This window comes from Hetaerina americana, unplaced genomic scaffold (assembly GCF_022747635.1).
Source record: "Hetaerina americana unplaced genomic scaffold, ioHetAmer1.1.p SCAF_2, whole genome shotgun sequence".
Classification (NCBI taxonomy): domain Eukaryota; kingdom Metazoa; phylum Arthropoda; class Insecta; order Odonata; family Calopterygidae; genus Hetaerina; species Hetaerina americana.
This window is the reverse complement of record NW_027286763.1, coordinates 104,578,213-104,591,502: the sequence shown is the minus strand read 5'-3', so window position 1 is coordinate 104,591,502 and position 13,290 is coordinate 104,578,213.

Sequence of the window (13,290 nt, the reverse complement as noted above, 5' to 3'; positions counted from 1 at the left end):
TTTAGAAATAATGTATTTAATGTATGGATAAAATTCACTCCGTCATGGAATCATGATTTGATGGTTGTTTTAGTAATTAGCAGTGTAATGTAAGAAAGCATCAATTTCTATTTTTTAGACCAATTTAATTCGAAAGAATTTAAAAATAATATTTTACATCTTCGTTAAACGCTTGCTTGAATTCGAACCTATTTCAAAATATTCAAGTTTATTGGTGACACATTTGTTATTTTTCTCCATTTCTATTTTGGATTAAACCTTAAAGAAATTGTAAACACTCATAAAGAAGGTCTGCTTTCAAATTGAAGTCTTTTTACGAAAATTCTAATAGTGGGCTAAATTTTACATGCCATAATTATTTTCTCAAATAATTTCAGTGTCATCAATCGTTTTTAGAATTACATGTCTTACGCAATACTTGTGTAACATATATATTTAGGTTTAATATATAACAACATAAGTAATTAATAGCTGTTACAAATCTTCATCAGTATTCCGTTGATATTCATTTTAATTTGATGAAACTATTATTTGTTTGAATACAAAACCAGCATTTTTAACCCTCAAAATGTGTTATTTATGTTATGTAAGAAGGAAACCGGAATAGTGTTTCAGAGATTGGAACATTGGGTTAAAAATAAAAAACTCTCGTGCCTCTCCTCTTGGGTTTAAGCGCTCGGGCGTAGAAAGGGAATTAATGCTGAGGGAGAGAAGAGGAGCGCAGGTATATGAACTGAATAGTGGGTAGGTTTCGCTGGTGTGGAATGAGAATAGTGATTCTCTGACGAAGGTGAAGCCTTTTATTTCTGTATTCCTACTGAGATAAAACGAAATGCATTCACTTTGGGATTAGCCATTTCTCGCAGGAGTGCAATTTTATACACAGCGACCCATTTCAGTCGACATGTGTCACGCCGTTCATTACACGGTGTCGTGCAAAAAGAAAGGTGGCGAATCGGTTGGGGCCATTTACTCAAATGAAACGTTTTAGTTGAGTACATCTTGAGATGGCTCATATTAATGTGTCGAGATAGTTATGTTATAGGTATGTTATGTTATTTTAGGTATTCTGATGTAGATTACTATGTTTTTGCGAGTTGAATAAGCTTGGAAAATTACTTGGAAATTGACCTTCGGGACAACGACGAAACGTATCAAGTAAAGATTAGTTGACTCCCTCGTCACTTGCGCCTCGCACACATTCGGATAAATGCCAGCCTACAAATAATCGCCTCAGACCTCTGAGTGAAGGTCAGTCATAAAGGGGAAATCATCTCCTTTCAACCCCATTTTGAAGTCGCCTCCACTCATTTGGTGTCCTTTTAAAGAGAATTCTTAAGCCTTTGTACATGTATGTATACCTAACTGAGAAATTGATATTGGGACCATTTAAACAGTATCTGGACGGAGATAGTATATGAATGCTATATGGTCACTTAAGATATAATTACCGCCTAATTAAGAATGCTATATTTATTTGAGCGTGAAACTTCAGCATCTCAACCCTCTGGAGTTGGTTGCTGAAATCGAATTATCATATTTTCCATTTTTTTTCGGAACGCGTTGATATTATTTCTTTCCTCCTTTAGAGATTTCGACCCAAGGAACGCTTTATAGGTGAATTAATATTTTTAATTTGTTAATCTGGGTGGTTTCATGACGTCAAATACATAAACTTAGATTCCCGTCGAATTTCGCAGTGGAAAAAATGAGTTACAATACGTAGTCATTCAGTATCGTACTTAGCAGAAGTGTTAGAAGTTAGTTAAGTCCCCTACCTACGCGTATCTGTGTGCGTGGCATCTTATTATAGGAAATATATAATTGGCTACCTAAAATTAAATTGGCATATTCCGCCAATACGGCCAGTTCACTATTATTACTAACCAGCTCAGATAAGTCTTCTTAATGGCCAATCAGAAGACATTTAGAATTAAAAATCCCCGATTACCATTCCAAGGATTCGAGAGTCGTTAAAATCAATAATATTACGTATTTCCAAAGTAACAATAGTTTCAATTTCTTTTAATTGAACACTCTTTGCTTAAGATTCAACTAGGAAATTTTTTTAAGGCCTTACCTCAATGTGGTTTTAGCATTGGCCAAACTATTAATTTAGATTTTTCAAAAATTGCACCTCTATTGATTTTTTATTACTTTTGGAGAAAATCGTCAGATGCTTTCATCTTATGCCATAAAGAGAAATCATTAATTTAATCCTCTCCTCACTCTTTATCCCGTTTCCAAAGCAACATTTGTCGGAGAGCACAAAAAAACTATTCTTTTCATGCAAGGCGGGTGAACAAAAACAGATGCCCCCTCTTTCCTTTGGAAACACGCCGAAAGTAATTTGAAACGTCGCCACGAATTTAAGTTTCAAATTCACTATGCGCCAGGGAATAATATGATGAAAAATCATATCCACTTATTTTTCCGGAGGTTTCTCATAATCCTTTTTGCCAATCGTCGGTGCAGACGTGACCGTCATCACACGCCGATTATGTCAAATTATAGTGTAGAGGACGATGATGGACAGTGGTAAGAGGGAGGGTGGAGGGGACTGAGAAAACTTAATTTCCTCCGACTGGAAACGGACGGGTCGGGAAGGTTCACGCGAGGATACTTATCCGACGTACCGCGCCACTTTGCGTGTGGCGTGTCGAAATTTTGAGAGAGACGGTACACGCGTGTGAGCAACAGAGAGGAAAGGAAACGTCCCGAAATTTCACAGACCTCGGGAAGTTACAAAAAAAATAGAAAACTCCACAAAAACAGAGCACCCGAAACGACACGTAATGACACGAAAGCTCATCTCCTTCATTTAGTTTGGGTGGGGTGGGTGGTCGAAGCTGGGAGGGTAAAGGGGGTGTGTATCCCGTCGCGACATCTAGATGACGGAGGAAACGACGCAGTGATGAGGGTGGTGTGGGGAGAAGGGAGGGTGGGTGGGGAAAGGGGAGTCAAATGGGACAACGAATGCTCATCTCGGAACCACTCATTATCATCGGCCGAGATATAATCTCGGAGAACCTCATTATCTAAACATGTTGTTCGGGCAACAGTAAATATTGTTTTTTCCCCCTCCCATCCCCTCGCGTCTCCGCCTCTCCGCAGCTACGTAAAACGGATAACGCGGAGAGGGGGGGTGGGGGCGCGTGGTGCTCGTTCGGCGTGGGGGGTGGTCGTGTGCGGAGGGGGGAGGGGACCAGGGGGTGTGGCGGTCGTGCATCGAAAGAGAAAGGACGCGCGCCGGGGTTTTTGGCGAAGGGAAACATGGTGAGCGTGCCTCACCACGCGTTTTAATTATCTCTCCCTCCCTAGACGTGAGCCCTTACAGCTGTCACTCGATCGTTGCCTCTTTCCTGTCGAATAACTTGCCGACACAGGGGCGGCCGTCGCGACACGCGCGACCCCCACCCTCGCCAACAGGGGCCGGCCCACCGCCCGAATAGTGGAGAAGGAACCAACCCCCTCTAGCGCGCTCTCCCCCCCTTCTCTCTCTATACATATCTCTCTCTCTCTCGCCTGCCCAGGAATTTCCCCGACTCCATATTTATTTCGACTCCTCCGCCCCCCCGTGGAATTTCCGAGGGGGTCCTTATCTGTTTGCCGGCGCGTGCTTGGCCGAGTGCGCACGCCCGTTTTGCGCTCTGAAAGCACACACGCACACACACTTGCCCCCCTCTCTCTCCCCCAGCCCCTTCTTACCCCCCCTCCTCGGAGACCCGCCGTGGCAAACGGGGGCGGAATGGAGTGGGAGGGGGTGCGGCGGGAAGGGTGGTGGCGTGGTGGACGGGGGATGACGTTTTGTCGTTTTCAATTGCGGGCTGGCGAGGGGTTCGCGGGCGGAGCGTCGCGCATGCGCCGCCGCCCACGGGGGATGGTCGTTGAGTTTGTGTGGGGGCGGGAGGGGAGTGGGGGTGGAGGGCCGCTGTGCGGTGGAGGCGCGCGCGGGCACACACATGCGAGGGAGCAAATTGCTGCAATTTCCGCACAATATGATGACACGTGCAGGTCGTCCCCGGCCGTTGGTGCTCTCCTCCGCCATTCCGTGCTGCTTGCTCTGCTTGGCCGTTTCAATGAACGGCGTCGCAATCGCGGGTCGGTGGTTTGGCTGACGAATGGATGCTGTTGTAAAAGATCGGAGGAGGATATGACCTTTTGACGGAGGCCGGGTGCGGCTTTGAAGTGGATTAATTCTTTTATTGTTTCCAAGGGGAATGAGTGAAAAATATTGGCGAGGTAGGAAAATAGCATATTCCATATTTGATTTCACCCGTGACCCATACTGTGATCATATTTAATTGAGAATTACACTTATTTACTTATTTTTCACTATGCTCTGCAATTGTTAAAGTTTGAAATATTGGTAAAGTACTTATTCCGTTCTGTAATGTATACTAATCGTGTCAAGAGCTGAAAGGGGGAACCTGAAGACTTTGACATCCTGAGTAAAATGATGATGAATCTGAGGTATTTACACCTCAAATCCTAGATGGTTAAACGGAGACAAAATTGCTTCGGTACAGCTAATGTCAAGATATTAATCTTATCTTAGTGCTTAGTGTATTAATCATTGTGTGAATGATAATAAACATCCCATCTTATGGTCAGTGTGGCATCCTTGAATATCTACTTCAATCCCATCTTATGATTGCATGGAAAATCACTAAAACTTGTTAAAGATTGTCTATGGGGAAAAATATCCCTATTTACGACGATTTGCAAGTCAATGAACATCAGTTCATTTCAATTAAAATGTTTTCTATCACATTATTTTTACCGTTTCATCAACTGCTTAAGATCAGCCATAATAGGCGTAGGCATTAAAATTTAGTCAATTCAGTTAAACTGAAGTATAACTGTTCTTCTCTAATGGATTAGAGGTAAGTTACTTTATACGATATCCAAAGATAATAATCCTGTTAAAACTGAGGGAATTTAATCAGTATACATTTAGGGCCAAAGAGTTTCATATATTCTTACAATAACTTCCCTTACGATTTATTGGTTTTAATAATGCCACCACAGCATAAAAGGTACTCATTGTTGGGCATTGCACCAGAGATATGAAATGAGTACCTACCATGCGCTAGGGGATTACTTATTTTGTATGATAATATGGCCCCATCAGACAACTAAGTCCTCTTTAATCTGCTAAAGGATCAATTAAAATTGACATGAGAAGAAAAAGTTTAGGAAGTCCTTTCATCCAAAATGATTCGGAGGCCATGGTTAAAAAAAAAAGGTTATTTGATTATTTGATTCTAAATCACTGACGATGTGTTTTCGTCAAAGATGGAGGCATTTAAGTCTCCTTCTGCTTCTCCAGTATGATATATACGCCCAGTGTGAGAGAAATTAAGGCTAACGACGCTTGGAAACCACCGCCCTCGGAAGCCGAGACCAACCCATCATCAGGACGCAGATCACTCTCCCCTCACTGACCCTCTTACGAAACCTCGCGAGCTATTCGGCGATAGGGTGAGTTACGCTTGGTTTAGCAGTTGTCACCCCTCCGGCGTGCATTTAGGGATCGGGGGCTGTTGCCCACCATTGGAACTCTTTTTCAAGGATCGTTGGGCGGAGGGGACGTGAGTTTAGGGGGGGGGGGGCGGACACTCTTGTTTGGCGCGAGGGCGTTTTGGGACCCGTCGTTGGGGGCGGGTGGGGAAGGGAGGGAGTTTTGGGATGGAGATGGATGCCGCAGGGGACGCGGCACTGAGGGATGGGCAGGGTCCTCCTCCCCGGGGAAGGCCTAAACGTGTGTGCGGCCCGCTCGGCTGGTCAAAGGGATACGGGGCCCATCTCAGCAATTTGGGGCCGCGGAAAGTGTCGGGTTGTTGTTGCTCGGGAGAGAGAGAGAGAAAAGGGAGGTTTTGTGCGCGTGTGTGAGTGTAATTTTTTTCTCGCAATTTCCAGTCCCTCCACCCCCATTCCCCGCGTCAAGCCGTCGCCTCCTCCCTTTCCTTTCAGCGTCCCCCTTTCCGCCCCACCTTGGTCGCCTGGGCACCAACTGGGGGAAGCCCAAGCACCGGTTTCCGACCCGTGGTTGCGGGGGTCGACGAGGAAAAGAGGAGATGAGGAAGACTCGAAACTTTTTTTCCGCATTTGAAACTCGATGTGCTCTTTGATTCCCTCCTTTGGATTCGTCGTTTGTTAACACGACTCCTTCCTTTTGTGGAGAGACGATTTTATTTTTCCGGCGGAATCCGTTTTGAAACTCTCTCGCTGTCCAATCCGACAATGGGCGAGACTGCAGCACCAGGAAGATGGCAACATTATCCGATACAACGTGTCACGAAATGTTTGTTGCGTGTCGAGGTAATTTAGGTAAATTCCCTCAGGTTTTTTTTACGCAGACAGAAAAAGTTTTTCTCGCTCGTTGGCCATGGGAAAATGTTTCGTAAATCCCATTGCCTCCGGAATTCGGCAGCCCGGAAATTTTTTTTATCCCCATCACCTTTTTCATTCTTACAAACTTTTGTAACATAATCCATCAATTGAAATCATAAAATTGTATGCTATGCGGCCCAATTTTCATTTATAGTAAGAACCATTCCTATTTCAATGGTGTGCTGGAGATAAGCTTCAGAGCTACTACATCACAACAGAATGATAGCTTCCGGAAAGTTTCTAAGTCCCTTAGTTATACGGTGTAAGTACACTTCGAATTCGCAGCACAATTGTAATGCGTGCATGTGCTAGCTTTTCCGGTGTTAATATTCCCTCTGATTTGCCAATTCACTGTTTTTCACCGTCATGAAAGCTTCACGGTGTTATTTCTTTGCAATCATTTATTACAAGTTCAGGAATCATATATAATTAGAAGGTGTATAAACTACGTTTCTGTATTGATCTTTTCGTAGCATAATGATTGCTTAATATGAAGACGGCCCATAAATTTCATGAATTGCTTCATATTTTTTTCGAAAACACATGGAAACATACTGAATGAGTATTCCAAGCCGTTGAATAGCCTATGAATCTAGCGAGTAGAAACTAGATAAACAAACATGTATCTAGCCATCTAACTAAACTACTTCTCTCACATATTTTCAAAATTCTATTTGGTGGGATAATGAGACTATTGCCAAGCACAATAGGTATCAGAGTTCAGATTCTTGTATCACTGATAATTTTTCAAATAAACATCATTATCGTAAAAACGCTGTCATAAGTTACATTTTAGGATTTGGAATCCGTTAAGTTTAGAAACATTTTCAGTTTAACTCTGAGGGAACTCCCAATTCAATGCGTAGCTTCCATTTTAAAGTAATGTCCACCTCTAAATCTCTAACATTTGATGATCATATAATGTGCATTCCTATCAAGTAATTGTTCAACGAAAGTAAAGGCTCAAAACTAATCCATACACGGGTGCCACTTCAATTATTTCTCCTAAATTGCTCATAAGGATTAAGATTTTCTGTCGCTCATTGTGTAAGCAAACGGAAGTGGTGGTTCCAGTACTATTCAGAAAACGGGTGGAAATGGCACCAGGGCTGGTAAATAAACGGGGCGGTCAGATTATAGGGATTCGGGGTGATGAATAGAGGGCGAGTGATATAATAAAATGGAAAGGGATGCCGAGGAGTGTAGGGCAGGGCAATTGGGGGGAGGGTGGCCTCACACGTGCTATGTGCAGGGGCCAGAGGATGTGGGGAGGACAGGATAAGGGGGGCGGCCAGGGGGCGCGAAAGGGGGCAGCGAAAGGCGAGGAGGGGGCGGGGGAGAGGGGGCGGGGAGGTTGCGAGGGAAAGGGTGGGCGAGGAAGGTTTTTGCGGTCAGAGCGACTCGATTACAGCCGCGCACTGGCGTCCTGCGAGGGACGTTGGGGGCCGTTTAAGTGGGTTTAAGGGCGGAAATTAGTGGGGGCGGGGGAGGACAGGAAGGGGACTCTCCTAATAAAATGGCGCTGAAACAAAAGCAAAGCGGGTAGATTTTACTATCGTGCATTATCGAATGGTGTGGGACGTACTCAGCGCCACAAATCGAATGATAATTTTATTTGGCAATGGGTGGATGGTACTTACATCAATTCAGGTAACCGTTAGTTGGTCTTATTGCCAAATGAGACTATCTTCTTTGACGAATCATTAAAATGCTTTATGCCTTCACTTCAGTGTTTCGAGTTTAACTTGCAGACTTCATTCTTCAACATTATTCTCATACCTATTCTCTTTGACGTTTCAAATGATTAATCAATAATAAAGCAGCAGGCTTACTCAATGGTATAATCAGCTCCATTGTGCCTCTTGTCTCCATTCTCTTGTATCCATGTCTCCTTCTGTGCCATTCATCTTCACGGGTGGCGAGGTGAGAAGATATATAGAAAGGGTTTTGTACACTCCAATAAGGGTTAATAAACATCGGCTGGATATGCCTTACCCTGGAACTCTTTTCCTCTTCAGTTCTTTATGTTTTCTACCACCCTTCACGCCAGTGTCGCACAGCCTCGTCTCTTCCTCCTGCTTATTCGGCATTCTGCCGTTTAGTAATATTTTCTTAGAACAGCAACATTAACATTTTCTTTTTTCTTGGATAATCTCATGACTCTTAAATGACGATTTTGACTATTTTCTCTGAGCATAATGTTAATGGCAATTATCTTTTTGAATCTTTATTGGTATGAATAATCCATCTTTGTTGCTTAGAAGAAATGAGTTTTACTTTTTTGTTTTAGGAGATCAACATGCTCTAGTAAGTCAAAAGTTATCATATTCGCCAACTAAGTGGTCTTGATAGTTAGAAGACCTATGGTTTATGATTTCGGTCCCAAGGATACGAGAAGCTTTAACAACTAATGAATAGTCATGATTAAGGCTACTTTAGACCGGTCAGGGTCTCTTTTTTCAATCATTAGCGTCTTAAGAGTCAAAGTAGTACTAGATGGTCACCATCAACACCTGTTGGCTTTTGTCAAATTGTCAATTAGAAATTTTCCATGAAGGAAGCGAGAAAAACGTAATGGGCGTTGTAGGCATTTAATTAAGAATATTTCATTTTTATCATTAGACATGATTATTTCCTTTTGCCTGTGCCAATCCTGTTTCTCGCCTAAAATTGTAATTTTATCTTGCTGCTTATGGAAGGTATCTTAAAGAAGTATTAGGCTGACATCTGTATCGTTTAAACAAAGTTATAGTGTTTGGCTGCGGACTGGCGAATTTGGTGTGTAATACATGATAACACTACTAGCTTGTGCAAACAAACTGCATGTTGCAAAAAAAATATTATCATCATAAATATATTATTTATTCACTTAGTAGCGTTAGGGCGACGTTTATTGGGCAAACATTTGAGTTATTCCATTGTTATTTTATCACCCTCCATGTTTTATGGCTAGTGTCATAACGTTACCAGTAATTTACTCTCAACCAGTGACGATTGGCATCATTAAAAGATTCATTAAATCTATACGGCTTCATTGTCGCAAAAGTTAAATCGAAGAGCGTAATCTTCAGTAATCTAAAACAACTAGGATGGCCAACACGATAACTAATTATCGTGGTATTTTTGGAGTTGAATTTGTGGTAAATATATACCTCATAATAATTGTCTAAATCTTAGGTTAATCACATATCGTAGATAGAAAGCAATGAGTGAAGAAATTATTAGAAAGAGGTTGGTTGCTTCGAGCATTCGTGTAGAAGAGCAACGAGTTAACATCTCTCTCCTGTTCCCTTCCTTATTCTCCAGTTTAGGAACTCCTTCCGGAGAGATGAAGCGGTTAGGGGTTTGTTTGCGGTTGTCAGGGCCACTAGCTAGGCGGGACAAGAACCGGAGTGGGTTGGGGAAGGTCTTCCCTAGCCGCCACTCCGGTTCGAAGGGGTTGACGGTCAAAATTGCTCACCAATGCGTATCAGCGGACTTCCTGAGGCGGGTTAATACAAGAAAGCAACGAATGTGGACGTGGACGAAAGGTATGCGCGCGTACGAAGGCCAGTCGGAGACTTGATCGTCGAGAGAAGCCAAACCATCATTAAGGAGGGAGTGCTCTGTGGAGCGTCAATGTCCCACCAGCGCCGCAACAAAACATTTCGTCTCTATTCTCTTGGAACTTGAGACAAGATATTTTCATGCCAGTCACCCTGAATCAGATGCGTAATAAAGAGTGTAGGAATGAATACTGAAGTTATTCAATAGGTTGAGGAATGGAGAGCCGATTTATTCCACATTTAGGATTTTTAGATGCAACTTTTGAAGATTGTGGGTGAAACAGTAGAGACTACAAGGAACTGTCGGGTTTTGCAGAAAATTTCTAAATCATTGAACTTACTCCACGTTCTTGCTGCATCCTAAGTTACATATGATTGCGTATGTATTTGCATGCTTGTAAAATGAAAGGATTTTTGCATGAATGTATACGCCACTGTGGGTATAGGTTTGCATGTATATGTTGATTTTGCAATTGGTTTAGTCCACTTTTATAGGTGGTGACATAACATCCCCCGCCACACGCCCTTTTGGCGGCTCGCAGGGTATAATGTACATAGATAGATGTTCTTAACACAGAAATGCTATTCAGTGTCACCCGGAAGTGTCGTCTGCTAATATCACTGGTGAATTGTTTGAAAGCCCTATAAACTTACACTACCGTCTGCTTCGGCCTTCCACTCTGATTTGCAGTATAGAGTAACCTTCCTCATGGCCTATGGATATACTTACCTAAATACAATTTTCCAAAAAATGCATTTGCATCTTCAATTTGTGTTTTGTATTTATCTCCCAAGCTCTTAAGTAGGCGAAAAATGTATATGTAATTTTTTTAATTTCACAATGAAGTGCATCGCGCCAGCAGAGACTATAAAGGTATCCTTGAAATTTTACGAGACTACATCTATAATGTAATGCTTCTGCATCATATTGTTACTTATTTCTGAAATTCGATGAACTAAATTCCTGTATTTTTTTATTTGATGATAATAATAGTAAAACAGTGGCGAGCTAAATTGTTACCCTGTGTGTGGGAGACAATCTGATGTCTGAGCAGCAATTTCGACAACGTATAGTGTTTGCACAGTTTATGCTTGCGATGTGAATGCTGCTCCACAACTTCTGAAAGTATAATTCAACAATGAGATATCACGCAATAAAAGAAGAATTATGTACGAATATCAAAAAATAGAAAACTATGAGAAAAGAAAGGGTTTTGGAAAAGAAATGGCTTCACCAGCTACGTATAAAACGACTTAAAATACACCGGAGATGGAAAATTCAAAGAGATAAAGAGTTATCTGAATTGTGCAATCGATGAAGGATTATTTCTAAAGCATTCATTCGGGGGCAAACAGTTTTAGCCAACATGCCACTCTACGGCTTGGAGATGCTTCCAGATGAAGCTAACTTTTACATGACCGTGTGAAATTTGCGATCGCAGCAACAAAGAAAAGAAAATTAGAACCATCAAAACGTTGTCCTAATTAAGAATGATGGGCTTCAAAGGGTATTTTAAGCAAAACATACTATATGTCTTCAAAAATCTTCAAGATGAGGAAAATATAAGAAAAACCAATTATCTCGTGAAAATAATTTTTCTCAATTCCGTTTGAAAAAAAAAAGGTTTAAGGAAATTATATAGCTAATCGAATGATTTACTAAAGAATGTTTAGTACAACTAGACATTAGGGGACCAAAAAGTAGGACATTTAACGTGGAGGTATGCTAAAACCCAGCAAACAATTTTTTTTCTGCTAAGAGGATCAATTAAATAGTAATAGGCAATAAATCATTCTTCTGATACTATTTCTCACCTGTTAGTTTCAACGTGAAGCCCCGATTCCCGTCTTAGACCGGAAATTTGAGAAGATATGGCGATAAAATAAACGGAAATGGTCGTATGAGGTAAAATTCTACGGTGGCAGATAAATAACAACAATCAAGTTTAAAATGAATAAATGATAAAAAATGTTGGAGGCTATGCTTGTGAACGCCAAATCAAGATTTAGTCCCATGATTGATACTTATTTTGGATTTGAAATCTTCAATCTTTAATATGTTGTAATTTTAGTTTGCCTGACAGTTTAATCATGTGAGGTCTTTTGAAATCGTGCCCTAAATAGACACAACCAGTGGAGTCATGGGTAATAGCCACTATTCGTTGTTTTCTCAACAACCTTGTGGATGGGACTCTTTTCATTATTTTTTTCAAATTCCAGTATAACTACACCGTGATAGCGGTATTATAACAGAAACTTGCTTCGTGAAAGAACTTGAATACTTCTTTGTAAAATAATTGTGCTTTAGGCACTTGTATTTTCTCCTCGCATGAGCGAAAATGGAAATTATTCTCTTGAGAAATTCTGATTCTAAAATTAGGTGTTAATATTAATGTACAATTATTCTTACTCAATCCTCAAATCCTCACAGCGACCATGGTTATTATTTTAGGTAGAAACAGAATAAACAGAATCAAAATATTTATTACAGGAATCCATTTATTACACACATGCACTAAATAAAATAAATTACATGCACCAGAGAGATAATTTTCAAATGCAAATCATATACAACGAGCAGTTTCATAATACAACGTCTTTGGATAGTAGGTGCATTAAACGACTTCCACTGAACAAAGTACACACTCCATAACAAGAGAATGTATCCAGGCTTTTATGGTATTGCATTTTATGTATGCTTATTTTAGGTTTATGCTCTTTGGAAAAAGTGACATTTTCATATCAGTCACTCTCGGAATTTTTTAAAAGGCTCAAAAAAAAGCGAAGAAACCTAATTTTTCTCTTCACTCAGATTTTGAAAATATCTTGCATTATCTTCGTAAACCTTTAAAAGTAAAATGTAAGAATTTTATCAATAAACTAATAGTTGAAAATAAAATTCCTATGTTTCACCCCATTTAATTTTTAGAATACTTTTTTACTGCGAGTACATGCTGGCTCATTGAGTTTTTGCTCAATTTTCATAAAAGCGCGGCAACATTATCAATATATTTTGGAATGCATTTCAAATGCATGTTATTCAAATCGACCGGAATATTTTAATTTTTTTTTGCCATGGATTTTTCCACGTGAATCCCTGGGAAAAGCACGAAGTGTGGAAATCAGTCATTTCTTCGTCGAATGATATTTTTGAATGTCTTCTTTTCATGCTCTGTGTCCTTTTAGTTAGTTATTCCATACTATGAACTGACAAAGAGATTAATAAGCGGAGAAAGGTAGGTGGTTTTAAAGACTAGAAATATGATCCGTACATTTGGATTTCACCCGATCTGAGGTAATCGCATGATTTCTTTCCGATCCAGATCGTTTAAAAAAAACACCACCTATG